Raw genomic sequence first — 12,427 nt, 5'->3', positions numbered from 1 at the left:
GTTCTTTCAAGTTTTTCACTGACATTATATAATTTCCGCCATAAATGTTCTATATATATTTTGCTTGATGCATTCTTGGGTATCATAAGTTATGTTAATGTTATTTTTTTTGAAATTATGTTTTCTAATTGCCTGCTGCATGATTGAGCAATGCAGCTGTAAAAAAAAAAAAAACTTTACAAAACTTCTAAATTGTAAAGTAAACAAATGCAGAGCTTAGTGAATAACTATAAGGTGGCTACACTAGCAACCATCTGGGTCAAGAAACAGAACTTTTCTAGTCATATCACAAGTCCCTCTATATGCCCCATACAAGTCAGTGCCCCTTCTCTTCCTCCAGGATAACTACTATCCTGACTTTCATAGCTATCTCTCTCTTTTATTTCTTTATGCTGTACTTTAGTTTGCCTGTCTTTTTTTTAAAACACCTTGTTATGTCTTTTAACTCTCTCGATTTACAGATTCCCCCTCCATCCTTTCTTTTCTTTACACCTCATCTGTTGCAGAACTCAGTCTGCTGGACACAGTTTTACAATCTGGGTTTCGCTGTTTGCACACTTGTGCTGTAGTCTATCATGTTCCTGTGTCCTCTGTATTTCCTAGAAACTGGCAGCTCAGTTTGAGTTAGGTTTGATTCCTTTATGTTTTTTCTTCAGGAAGTCTGGTTTTCACTCTTTTTAAAAAATATCAGCAGCCACTGATATTCAGTGTTTAGACTCATTAACTGTCAGTTGCAAAAAGACAATATTCTATTTCTCCCATTTTGCTTTTATGGATTACTTTAAATAACTGAGATGCTTCCTTTTATCTACTAGCTGGTTATCCAATGGAACAGTTTATACAGAATAGGCAGGAAAAGCACTTGAGTTTTCTCTTTTATTTCCCCAGTTTTTTTTTTAAGAAATATAATTTTATATACTGATCTTAAATCTAGTCATTTAATGAATCTCTTATAGATTCTAATAAGTTTTACCTGTATCTTTTATGAGGGCAGTTAAAATTAAAAAATGATGACAGTTTCATTTTTCTTTTCAAATTCTTATCCCTTTTACTTCTATTTTTTGTTTTACTCTGCTGGCGAAGATAATGCAGTGTTGACAGAGGTAGCGATGGTGGGCTTATCTGGCTTATTCTTTATTTTAAGGGACTACTTTTTATATGTGATAATTACAAGCAGAAGTATCTTATTTGCTAGAAATTGTTTCTTAGGTAAAGGAAATTTTCCTCATTCCTAGTTTTGTAAAATTTCTTGTTATCATCAATGAGTTTTAAGTTTTATCAAATGATTTTTTTTGTACTTATCAGGTAATAATATGGTTTTAATCTTTTAGCCTCTTAATGTGATGATTTAAATAAATATATTTTAGAAAGCCATTCTTATTAACATATAAATGGGTCCATAGTTTTCCTTTTTCAAACTGTCCTCAAAATGAGTTGTAGAGGCATTGCTTCTATCTAGCCTCTGGATAACTGTGTACTAGATTTAAATAAATAGATTGTTCATTGAAAGTTTGATACTTACTTTCTTTGTGGGAGATTACCAGTTTTTTTTTTTAAAATCTGCTTTTTCTACATTTTTCTGTTTGCTTTTTTTGGGGGGGCCTTCTTTTGTATTGATTTAATGTTTTTTCCTTCTTATTCTACTCCCCCTCATTGAAGCTATATATTCTTATTGTTACTTAACATTTTTATCATTGCTATTTAACTTTCTAAAAACAGCAGAGAGTACTATACAGTGGATCCACTTTGGAGTTATTTTACCTGAGTTTGAACCCAGCTCTTTGCTTACAAGCTGTATGACCACTTTCTTTGCCACTTCATCTGTAAACTGAGGATAACTATAATATCTAACTCAGAAAGTTGTTAGGAAGGCTAAATGAGTTACTACATACTCCTGGTGCATTATGAACAATCAGCGGCTAGCTATTATTCATCTATATCTCAGCTCTCTTCCCAATTAAGACACATTTCTTTAACTCTGATCATCTCATCTTAATTAACATGCTATTGTTATCCAATATTTTAGTTGTCTTTCTTAATCCCACAATTTAGATGTTTTATTATTATTTTGTACTATATTTGTTTAGATGTACTCATGTATGTCCCAATTTCTTTGCTCTCTATTCCTTTTTGAATCTCAAATATTACTTGTTGACTCATTTTCAGAAATTTTTCCTGTGTTAGTTTATTGTAAGTAAATCCCCTTAGGTTTTGTTTATCTGAGAATGACTATATTCCACCTTTGGTCTTAAAAAACAGTTTTGATGTATAAAGTTGTACATCAACTATACTTAAATTTTTTAAAATATAATAAAGTTTTGCTGGAACAATTTCAGGCTGACAATTATTTTACTTCAGCACTTTGAATATATTATGCTAATATCTCTGGGATTTATTATCAGTCTAGAAATTATTCTCTTGTAGATGGTATACCACTTCTCTTTAGTTACTTTTATGGTAGTTCCTCAATGGATTGCACTTTTACCATGATGTTTGAATTTACTTTTCATTTATCTTGCTTGATATCTTTTATGATTCCTATATGTGTGGATTCATATTTTTCATCATTTATGGCAATTTTTCAAACAACTTGGATTCAAATATTACCTTTCCCTTATTCTTTATCTCCTACTGGAACTCTAATTAGGCATATATATCTTCCCTGATTCTGAACCTCTTTTCATTTTCCGACCCCTTGGCTTTGTGTATTTCATTCTGGGTAATTTCTTTAGATTCATCTTCTAGCTCACAACTTTCCTCTTCAGTTATACTTAATGTACATTTAATTTACAAACATATTTTAAATTTCAGTGATCATATTTTTCTAAGCATTTTTCTTCAGATCTATCTGGTTATAGCCAATGGATTCTTTATATATATTTTTAGAAACCACTTTTATTTCTTTTGCATATAAAATGTGATTATTAACATTCTCTATCTGGTGATTTCAATATCTAAAATCTGTGGGGCAATAAATATGTTGTTAATTATTTCTGATGATTCTGTCTGATGGTTTATTTGTGCGTTTAGTAATTTTAACATTGTGAGCACTTACTCTGCTGAGCGTAATTGGTGAGCCAGCTACCGATATTCTAGCAAGTTCACAGATTTCTTGGTTTGGAGTTTCTTTTGACTATCCAGAGTTTGTAAGATTGAATTCCAGACTAGAGTTGGCCAATTTCATGGGTTAAAAATTTCAGAGAGTGTCTCTTCCTCTTTTTCTCTTCTCTTTTTCACCCTATCTAGAATCAGTGTGGAGACAGAGTTCTTGACAGGCTTCTTTGCTTTGCTAGCTTGAATATTCTTCCTGGGCCACATTTATCTAATGTTGTAGCCATCTTCAAGGATACTGGTTTAGGGTGTGGGGATTCTCAAATTTAGTCCATCTACTTCCTGCAGCCCAAAGCTTAACCTCCCATTCCTTTATCCAATATATGGATTTTGCATATACTTCACTTTATACTACTTTTTACTCTTTTTCTTTTTTTATGCCTTTGGGATTTCTCTTACTTCCTTGAAAGCCAAGCTATGTATTAAAACTAAGTGCCCTGTAACAAAAGTAAACAAATGGGACCTAACTAGGCTTAAAAGCTTTTGCACTTCAAAGGAAACCATAAACAAAACAAAAAAACAACCTACAAAATAGAAGAAAATATTTGCCAACAAAGCAACTGACACAGGATTATTCTCCAAAATATACAAATAGCTCATGCAGCTCCAGAGAAGGCAATGGCACCCCACTCCAGTGTTCTTGCCTGGAGAATCCCATGGACGGGGAAGCCTGGTGGGCTGCCGTCTATGGGGTCGCATAGAGTCGGACACGACTGAAGCGACTTAGCAGCAGCAGCAGCAGCATGCAGCTCAATATGAAAAAAGAAACAACCCAATCAAAGAGTTGAGTGGAAGATCTAAATAGACATTTCTCCAAAGAACTCATACAGATGGCCAAAAAACATGAAAAGATGCTCGACATCACTAATTATTAGAGAAATGCATATCAAAACTGCAATGAGGTATCACCTCACATGGGTCAGAATGGCCATTATCAAAAAGTCTACAAACAATAGACTGGAGAGAGTGTGGGAACCCTCCCACATTAGTGGTGGGAATGTACATTGGTGCAGCCACTATGGAGAACAGTATGGAGGTTCCTTAAAACACTAAGAATAGAGCTACCATTAGATCCAGCAATACCGCTCCTGAGCATATATCTAGAGAAAACCATAGTTCAAAAAGATACTGCACCCCAGTGTTCACTGAAGCACTATTTACAATACCCAGGACATGGAAGCAACCTAAATGTCCATCGAGAGGAACAGATAAAGGAGATGTGGCACACAAACACAATGGAAAATTACTCAGCCATAAGAAATAATGAAATAATGCCACATGCAGTGACATGGATGGACTTAGAGATTGTCATACTGAGTGAAGTAAAACACTTCACTTCAGACAAAGACAAATATATGATACTGTTTATATGCAGAATCTAACAACTGGGAATAAGAAACCAATTTACAAAACAGAAATTGAATCACAGATATAGCAAACAAACTTATGGTTACCAAGTGGCCAGGGAAGAGATAAATTGGGAGATGGGGATTAATATGTAGATACCACTATATATAAAGTAGATAATCAACAAGGACCTCGTGTATAGCACAGGGAACTATACTCAGTACTCTGTAATAACCTTAATGGGAAAAGCATCTGAAAAATAATAGATATAGGAATATGTATAACTAAATCACTTTGCTGTACACCTGAAACGGACACAACATTGTAAATCAACTATGTTCCAATATTAAATTAAAAAAATAAGGTCATTATAATATCAAAGATCTGGTAGTATTGTGTAAGGAAGGCCTTTTAGAGTATCCAGCTGACACCTGCTAGGAGCACAAGCAAAGAATAATCTTTTAAAAATATAAAATAGTTTCCACCTCTCCCCTATTAAGACCCTCAAATGGCTTTCTCTAACACTTAAAAAATGTACCAACCATTCTGGCCTACCAAGCCAGAAGCTGGTTTCTGAAGCTCCTATCCCCTCCCTGCCGCCTGCTGCTCCTCACCTGCAGTGATCTTATTCCTGCCTTAGAGCCGTTACACTAGAGGCTCCCCCCTGTGTGGCATATCCTTCCCTCTTTCTTCACATGGCTGGCTCTTCCTGCCATTCAGGTCTCACCTTAAATGCCACCTTTTCATAGTAGACTTCTTTGATTCACTTCCCTATTTCTGCATCACATCACCTTGTTATAATTCTCTCTAGAAAGCCTCCCCTTCACCAATCACAGCCTTGTCATGGTGAAGGGACTTGTATAACTCAATGAAGCTATGATCCATGCCATGCAGGGCCACTCAAGACAGACAGGTCATAGTGAAGAGTTCTGACAATACATGTTCCACTGGAGAAGGGAATGGCAATCCACTCCAGTGTTCTTGCCTCAAGAACCCCATGAACAGTATGAAAAGGCAAAAAGATATGACAATAGAAAATGAGCCCCCATATTGAAACATGTTCAATACGCTACTGGAGAAGAGAAGAGGGCAATTACTAATAGTTCCAGAAAGAATGAAGCAGTTGGGCCAAGGCAGAAATGATGCTCAGTTGTGGAAAGTAAAGTCCTATGCTGTAAAGAACAATACTGCATAGGAACCTGGAATGTTAGGTCCATGAATCGAGGTAAATTGGATGTGGTCAAGCAGGAGATGGCAAGAGTGAATATCACTATCTTAGGAATCAATGGACTAAAATGGACAGGAATGGGCAAATGTAATACAGATGACCATTATATCTGCTACTGTAGGCAAGAATCCCTTAGAAGAAATGGAGTAGACTTCATGGTTAACAAGAGAGTCTGAAATGCAGTACTTGGCTGCAATCTCAAAAATGACAGAATGATCTCGGTTTGTTTCCAAGGCAAATCATTCAGCATCAGAGTAATCCAAGTCTATGCCCCAACCACTGATGCTGAAGCAGCAGTTGACCAGTTCTGTGAAGACCTACAACATCTTCTAGAAGTAACACCAAAATAAGATGACCTTTTCATCATAGGGTATTGGAATGCAAATGTAGGAAGTCATGAGATATCTGGAATAACAGGCAAGTTTGGCCTTGGAGTACAAAATGATGCAGGGCAAAGGCTAACAGAGTTTTGTCAAGAGAACATGCCAGTCATAGCAGACACCCTTTCCAACGACACGAGAGATGACTATGACTCTACACATGGACATCACCAGATGGTCAATACCAAAATCAAATTGATTATGTTCTTTGCAGCCAAAGATGGAGAAGTTCTATACAGTCAGCAAAAACAAACCTGGAGCTGACTGTGGCTCAGATCATCAGCTCCTTATTGCAAAATTCAGGCTTAAACTCAAGAAAGCATGAAAAACCACGAGGCCATTCACATATGACCTAAATCAAATTCCTTATGGTTATACAGTGGAGGTGATGAATAGATTCAAGGGATTAGATCTGGTAGATAGAGTGCATGAAGAACTATGGACAGAGGTTCATAACATTGTATATAAGGCAGTGACCAAAACCATTCCAAAGGGAAAAAAAAATTCAAGAAGGAAAAATGGTTATCTGAGGAGGCTTTACAAATAGTTGAGGAAAGAAGCAAAGTGAAAGGCAAGGGTGAAAGCAAAAGATGCCCAACTGAATGCAGAGTTCCAGAGAATAGTAAGGAGGCATAAAAAAAAAAAAAAAGAAAGCCTTCTTAAATGAACAATGCAAAGAAATAGAGGAAAACAACAGAATGGGAAGGAGTAGAGATCTCTTCAAGAAAATTGGAGAGATCAAGGGAACATTTCATGCAAGGATTGGCATGATAAAGAACAGAAATGGTAAGGACCTAACAGAAGCAGAAGGTATTAAGAAGAGGTGACGAGAATACACAGAATTATACAAAAAAAATCTTAATGACCCAGATAACCATGATGGTGTGGTTACTAATCTAGAGCCAAACATCTTGAGCTGTGAAGTCAAGGTAAGCCTTGAGAAGCATTACTACGAACAAAGCTAATAGAAATGATGGAATTCTAGCTGAGCTATTTAAAATCCTAAAAGATGATGCTCTGAAAGTGCTGTACTCAATATGCCAACAAATTTGGAAAGCTCAGCAGTGGCCACAGGACTGGAAAAGGTCACTTTTCATTCCAATCCCAAAGAAAGGCAATGCCAAAGAATGTTCATACTACCATACAACTGTGGTCATTTCACATGCTAGTAAGGTTATGCTCAAAATCCTTCAAGCTAGGCTTCAACAGTACATGAACTGAGAACTTCCAAATGTACTGCCTGGGTTTAAAAAAGGCAGAGGAATGAAAGATCAAATTGCCAACATTTGTTGCATCATGGAGAAAGCAAGGGCATTCCAGAAAAACTTCTGCTTTATTGACTACACTAAAGCCTTTGACTGTGTGGATCAGAACAAACGGGAAAATTCTTAAAAGAGATGGGAATATCAGACCACCTTACGTGTCTCCTGAGAAACCTGTATGCACAGTTAGAACTGGACATGGAACAACAAACCGGTTCAAAATTGGGAAACAAGTATGACAAGGCTGTATATTGTCATCCTGCTTATTTAACTTGTATGCAGAGTACATGTGAAATGCCAGCCTGGATGAATCACAAGCTGGAATCAAGATTGCCAACTTGATATTTATATATCAACAACCTCAGATATGTAGATGATACCACTCCAATGGCAGAAAGTGAAGAGGAACTAAAGAGCTTCTTGATGAGGGTGAAAGAGGAGAGTGAAAAAGTTAGCTTAAAACTCAACATTCAAAAAACGAAGATCATGGCATCTGATCCCATTACTTCATGGCAAACAGAAGAGGAAAAAGTGGAAGCAGTGACAGATTTTATTTTCTTGGCCTCCAAAATCACTGCATATGGTGACCAAAGCTATGAAATTAAAAGATGCTTGGCTGATGCATGTTGATGTATGGCAAAACCAATACAATATTGTAAAGTAAAAAATAATAATAATAATAATAAAAAAAAACTACTACTAAAAAAAAAAAGATGCTTGCTCCTTTGAAGGAAAGCTATGACAAACCTGGACAGTATATTAAAAAGCAGAGACATCACCTTGCTGACAAAGGTCTGTATAGTCAAAGGTATAATTTTTCCAGTAGTCAAGTATGGATATGAGAGTTGGACCATAAAGAAGGCTGAATGTCAAAGAATTGATGCTTTTGAATTATAGTGCTGGAGAAGACTCTTGAGAGTCCCTTGGACAGCAAGAAGATCAAACCAGTCAATCCTATTAGAAATCAATCCTGAATATTCATTGGAAGGACTGATGTTGAAGCTGAAGCTCCAATACTTTGGCCACATGATGGGAAGAACCGAATCACTGATGCTATGAGAAATTGAAGACAAAAGAGGGGGGCGGCAGAGGATGAGATGGTTAGACAGCATCATCAATCAATGGACATGAATCTGAGTGAATTTTGGGAGATAGTGAAGGACAGATGAGCCTGGTGTGCTGCAGTCCGTGGGACACAAAGAATCGGACACAACTTAGCAAGTGAACAACAACAACTAGAGCATCTGTTATTATTATTAGCAGACATTTCCCTATTTATTATCTGTTTTCCTACCAGAACATGAGACCCATAAGAGCAGGGATCTTATGTTTCTGGCTCACTACTATCTTTCCCTGGATTTAGAATAATTCCAGACACACAGTAAGGACTCAGTGCATGTTTGGTGAATGACTAGAGCCGAGTACTGGCAACATCAGCTCTGTAGACACGACCTAGGCTTTCCAGTGCTCCACTGTGTCCACTACTTCCTATTATTTTGGCAGCCCAGCTTGCTTTGCTCTGTAACTTACTTATCTCCCTGGCTCTAGTAGGTATTTGAGTTTTAAATCCCTACTCATAGTTACTTTATCTTCAACATTTTGAGAGCAGAGCTCATGTTTATGTTTCTTTTCTTCTTCAATGTCTTGCAAATAGTAGGGGGAAGGAATTAAATTCATAGAGTATATTGCCTACTAGTCAAGCACCAGCATGGCACTATACCTTAATTTATAGCCTCACAACACCACTGGCTTTATTATTTGTGTTCATTTAATAGGTGAGGAGTTGTTTAGAGTTATGCAGTAAACGAAGGATCTGGCATTAGGACCTACCCAGACAACACATACTCAATATGAACTACTGCAAAACTGCTGCTCATGTCTAGGGAACAGGTGGCTGTTTTAATATGCAAGAGCCAAGGTGGAGCAACTAATTGGGTATTTCAGAATATTTCAGGCCAGGTTTTACTTAACAGTCTGGCTATTCACTTCTCAATTTCATTCCACTGAGTCTATGAAGGTTTAGCTTGCAGTGTGTCTCTACGTGGTGAGAAGAGGCTTTGGAGGTTATTAACTGTGCCTTTCACATGATGAGGGTCCTGCACATCCAACACATGTCTGCTCTTGGCAAATATTATGGAATCTGACAGCACGGAGATTTTTCAAAGATGGTTATTTCAGTCAAATCATCACCTGCCGCTGGATCACTGAACAAAGACAGACGCTGAATACAATGAATGCACGCCACAACACCAAACCACCTTTTAAATAACAAAATCTTATTTTTATTTTTTACAGAAATTCAGATATTCCAACAAATTTCTTTACATTTCCTGGACCTTAAAAAATTACACACAACTTTTGGACGCAATACAACAGAACAGAATGAGAAAGGGAGTCACTTTTTTTTAAAAAAGATAAAAACATACCTCTTCATTAACATCTAGTGATTTACATGTGTTTTACCTATGTACAAATGGTACACATCAATGACCCATCTTCAGAGCACTATGGTATGCTAAATTACACTTAGGTTTTTTAGAAGGAAAACAACCTCTTAAAAACACTTGCATGTGGATAGGAAGCACTTTTTCATTTTCATAAACACCACTATTAGTGTTGCAGGACTCCCAGTGGAATCTACAATTTACACGGATTAAAGAAAGCCAATACCTTCTATTTTTATTATAGGTAAAGTAGAGCGGTACCTCCCCTTAACTAAAAGATGAATTCTTGAAAAGTTGTGTGTAATTAAATTTAGTAAGTAGGGTGTTTTGAATGCAGAGGGAGAGCTAATATTTAAAGCAACAAATAACTCCCAGAACAGCTAATACTTTAGAGATAATAAGTACTCCCCTAATGTGGTTCTTTAGAAAATCCATATCTTTGTGAATTGCGTGTCACTTATTTGACTGTATCTGTAATATACTTTTTAGCCATTTGAAACATAAAACTCATCTGGGGTGAAAAGATGCTAATACCAGAGACATTGACAAAACTAGAGTGTGAGACAGGATAAGAGAAATCAACCATGATTTGTGTCTTGGTTGATTCTTCTTGTATTACTCTCCATTGTTCCAATAATATATACTAAACGGATCTTAATTTTGAGTTAAAAAATGAAGGCATTCTACATGTTCATGTTTTCTGCTCAGGTATAGAATATGGTTCGGCTTATACTGATGATTCCTGCACGTACATTTTAGCTTGTGTCATTCTCAAGCAATTGGCTACTTCAATACTAAATATTTTTCTGTTGCTGCATATTGCAGGATATGTGATGAGGGTGATGGTGGGGGATGCCTGGGAGCAAAAGATTGTTGAAGACAACTGATCATTTGTCACTACTTCTAAATGCCAATCAGCTAAAAACAAACAATCAACAAACAGAGTGTTCTTGAAACTAAAATTAGTAAACAAAAAGGCAACTTATTCCTACCAAGTTTCTTTGACCTGTATTAAGTATATGTTCATTTAGTTCTAAGGCTATTAAATTATTATTTATTTTGTTAGTGCCACTTACTATCATTTAGAAATAGGTTTAATGGAATGGTGTTAGTAAGGGAAAGTAAGGGAAAGAAAGGATATGGATTTCTGATGATATGACAAAGAAATAGAAAAAGAAGATATTTTAGATGTTTATTTGTAAAGTATATTAAATTCTTATACATATTACTAGGGGCAATTAGAAAAAGTGTTTATTTGATAGCAGCCTATATATTACATGTGAGCATTCAAGGTGAAAATGAGCTTTCTATATTTTTCAGAGTTTCTTGATGTTGTTTCCTGAAAGATAGGGAAGTCTATGTTGCTCAGGAACCTGTGATGTAAAGATGTACTTCCTGTAATATACAGCTTGATGGAGTGATAGCATATGTCAGAAACACTTTCTCAGTAATAACTGGTACAGACAGATTAAACTGAACGAAGACTCAGTAAAAAGTTTGAAATGCTAACATCTCTTAACTGAGTGGTTGTAACTAATTACACAGTGACATAAATGAACGGCAGAGATGGGAACCAAAAGTCATGGCTCCTATGAAAATATTCAGAGGCATTTTCTAAGACGCTTCCTCAATAACTGATGGTTGATCAGCCTCTTGGCTATTGAGATAGGAATAATTTAGGATGCACTGCCTTTTTTAAAATAATGTTGAAAGATTAAAGCTTTTTGTTTTCTGTTTGATTAAAAAAGGACAGTTTACAAACCTCAGTACATATATATTTTACATGTTAATTCTAGCACATTTATTTTTCTCTTCCTTAAAATATTTCCTGAATGTGATTTCTCATGAATGTCATTTGCTCTTATTCAATGATAGTTTCCAGTGAGCTGGTGTTTACTCCGTGATCATATCTCCTTTCAGGAAAATCACTCCCATCTCTGCCGATCTAGGGTTAGTAGGTGCTTTGACAGCTGGATGCTTCATTCTCGCCGGTATCCATCTCGGTACTCTGATCTCTCCCAAGCGTCTTCCTTCTCGATGCTGATGTACAAAAGCTGTTATTCGATTAATTTAGCTGTTATTTGATTTGTTTTGTGCTCATTCTAGAGAATATTGGCTTAGCAGAACTGCAGAGGGGGGTGGGGGGATGGGTAAGAGAAAGAGAAAAGAGAGAAAGAACAAATGCATCATTTTCTGTCCTCAAGACTTTAGTGCATATTTGTCAAGGAAAAACCATACCAACAAATGTACCTTAGATTTGTTATCAAACAAGACTGGAAGGAGTGAGGTTTCTGGTCCATTAAACAAACAGCACAGCCTTCCTGGTGAGGGGGGTCCCCTGATAATTCAGGCATGCATATTCCCTACATGTGGGTGAAGATTACAGGCTGCTTTGAAGGAGCAAGGAAGAACGCAAAATGATCCCCTGCATCACTGATTTTTCTGCCTGGCACAGAAAATGCCTCACTTGAATGTTTTCCTTTTCCTTCCAAGTTTTATTTATTATTGAATGAACATTATAACAGTTTCAAAAGGAATGACTATAGACATGAATCATCCACAATCCAACCACTTTGAGACACCAGCTGTTTTCGTCCCATGTCTCTTTCTATTCCTTAGCTAAGGTGTGCACTTATTTGATATAGTTGGAATCAC

General features: G+C 36.4%; 1 long non-coding RNA gene across 3 annotated transcripts in view; it reads right to left on the bottom strand.

Annotated features, from left to right (window-relative positions):
• Positions 1-12,427, bottom strand: part of LHFPL3 — a 658,997-nt gene that overhangs the window by 48,370 nt on the left and 598,200 nt on the right. For 2 of the 3 annotated variants that reach the window (XR_003110919.3, XR_003110918.3), the window contains one exon: positions 9,584-11,898. The exons of the other annotated variant lie outside the window; for it this stretch is intronic. This is a non-coding gene — a long non-coding RNA (LHFPL tetraspan subfamily member 3). Of the gene's footprint in view, positions 1-9,583; positions 11,899-12,427 lie in introns of those variants that run through there. 3 annotated transcript variants of the gene reach the window in all.

The sequence above is a fragment of the Bubalus bubalis genome, chromosome 8 (assembly GCF_019923935.1).
Source record: "Bubalus bubalis isolate 160015118507 breed Murrah chromosome 8, NDDB_SH_1, whole genome shotgun sequence".
In the NCBI taxonomy this organism is placed as follows: domain Eukaryota; kingdom Metazoa; phylum Chordata; class Mammalia; order Artiodactyla; family Bovidae; genus Bubalus; species Bubalus bubalis.
The sequence above is the reverse complement of the archived record's forward strand: the minus strand, read 5'-3'. Positions and strand labels throughout refer to the sequence as shown.